Genomic DNA, 2,333 nt, shown 5'->3' with positions numbered 1-2,333 from the left:
TCGCACAGCCCTACCTCCCATAGGCCTCCCAAGCCCTACCTCCTGGTGCATCCCACGCCGCTACCCCCTGGTGCCCCCTGCCCTACTCCTGGTGCCCTCCACGCGCCTACTCGCTGGTGCTCCCAAGCCTGACCTCCTGGAGCCTCCCAAGCCCTACCTCCTGGAGCCTCCCAAGCCCTACTCCTGGTCGCCTCCCAAGCCTACCCCTGGTGCTCCCAGCTACCGTCCTGGTGCCTCCCAAGCCCTACTCCTGGTGCCTCCCAAGCCCTACCTCTGAGCCTCCAAGCCTACTCCTGGTGCCTCCCAAGCCTACCTCTGGTGCCTCCCACGCTCCTACCTCCTGGTGCCTCCCAGACCTACTCCTGGTGCCTCCCAAGCCTCCCATTAGAGGGAAGGACACTGAGTCTTTCACGCTCTTACGAAAGGAAATTCTCCTACCTCCTTACCGCCTATCTCACTACCCCTTACCTCCTCAATACCTCTCATTCTCCCTACCACCCTCCTTCTCCCTACCTCCCTCATCCTACCTCCTATCTCCCTACCCCCTCTCCTCCTCCTACTCCCTACCTCTTACCTCCTACACTACTCCCTACCCCTTACCTCCTTACCTCCCTACATCTACTCACTACATCCTACTCCCTACCCACCTCCAGTCTCTCTCACCTCTTCCCACTGATGTATATATCTGATGAGCCTAGACAGCGGAGCAGCCTCAACAAACTCAAGATCTTCGTAAACCGCCACGATTCTCAGCGCCCGGGCCGTCTTGTAGAAGTCCGAGTCGATCCTGGTCTCCACGATGAGGAAGATGTAATCTACTGGTATGGACGAGATGAAGTCACCATAAACCAGCTCTTCAGATACTTGATCTTGATGGTCTGTGGGTCCAGGATGATCTCGGTGTTGTCCCCTTGACGATGCCCGTCCGGAAGTTGAGGACCAGGTCGATGAGGAACAAGGTGTCTGAGATGACGTTGAAGACGATCCAGGAGGAGTTGCTCGTCCTTGAAGAAGGTGATGCCACAGGATGATGATGAGGTTCCCACCATAGGAACAGCATGATCAGATCCCAGTAGAACCTAGAGAGAACAGACAGCTTTAACAGTAGAACCTAGAGAGAACAGACAGCTTTAACAGTAGAACCTAAAGAGAGGAACAGGGAGGAACCACAGAGAGTTTAAACCTGGGAGAGAACAGGGATGATGATGAGGTTCCCCACCATGAGGARCAGCATGATAAGATCCCAGTAGAACCTAGAGAGAAYAGAGAGCTTTAACAATAGAAGCTGAGAAAGCAAAGGAGAGGAAACACAGAGATTTTAGAACATAAGAGAAGACAAGGAGGAACTACAGAGATCTTAGAACCTGAGAGAGGAACAGGGAGGAACTACAGAGATCTTAGAACATAAGAGAGGAACAGGGAGGAACTACAGAGATCTTAGAACCTGAGAGAGGAACTACAGAGATCTTAGAACCTGAGAGAGGAACAGGGGGGGGGGAACTACAGAGATCTTAGAACCTGAGAGAGGAACAGGGAGGAACTACAGAGATCTTAGAACCTAAGAGAGGAACAGGGAGGAACTACAGAGATCTTAGAACCTGAGAGAGGAACAGAGAGGAACTACAGAGATCTTAGAACCTAAGAGAGGGACAGGGAAGAACATAATGAATCAGAGAGAGAGTCTAAACGTTCTCTATACGCCAACAAAACATATGTGTCTATTATTTCTATTATTCTATTATTCTATTATTTTGTTGGATCATGTTGTACCCCAAAATGAGTTGGTGTTAGAGCTGCTAAGTTCATTAGAACACATAAGAACACCTCTCCTTTAAAATGTATGTATTCTGGTTGGAACGTGTGTAACCCGAAGGGAGTAGTCCAAAACACAGAGGTGTGTATGTATTTGTGTGGCGTGTGTGTTCATGAGGCTGTGTGCAAGATGTGTGTTTGTTGTGTATTCCAGTCCATTCTTGTGTTTTAATTAACCTGTGATTGATACACCCTCAGCCCAATATGATTCAGAGACAGAGAGAGAGCGAGAGAGAGAGAGAGAGAGAGAGAGAGAGAGCATTCTGAACCTCTGCTATGAGGATGCTTCCACCTCCCTATAGGTTGTACCACAGCGTAAGAGCAGAATATATCTTCTAAATGGGATCTCACTTTCAAATGCTGATGATCACCGGTCATGAAAATATGATTAATTCATTAGTTCATACATTTTGTAAAAAGTTATTTTAATAACCGACGGGGCTAAAATAAACTAAGCTTTAATAGCTGTGATTGGAGATTCAGTTCTACTGAAGAGGACAGCGATGGACTCAGAAATCCTA

General features: G+C 48.6%; 1 pseudogene; it reads right to left on the bottom strand.

Moving 5' to 3' along the window:
- The window catches only part of LOC139028573 (potassium/sodium hyperpolarization-activated cyclic nucleotide-gated channel 3-like), a 54,841-nt pseudogene that overhangs the window by 25,965 nt on the left and 26,543 nt on the right, over positions 1-2,333 (bottom strand).

This window comes from Salvelinus sp. IW2-2015, linkage group LG13 (assembly GCF_002910315.2).
Source record: "Salvelinus sp. IW2-2015 linkage group LG13, ASM291031v2, whole genome shotgun sequence".
NCBI lineage: Eukaryota > Metazoa > Chordata > Actinopteri > Salmoniformes > Salmonidae > Salvelinus > Salvelinus sp. IW2-2015.
The sequence above is the reverse complement of the archived record's forward strand: the minus strand, read 5'-3'. Positions and strand labels throughout refer to the sequence as shown.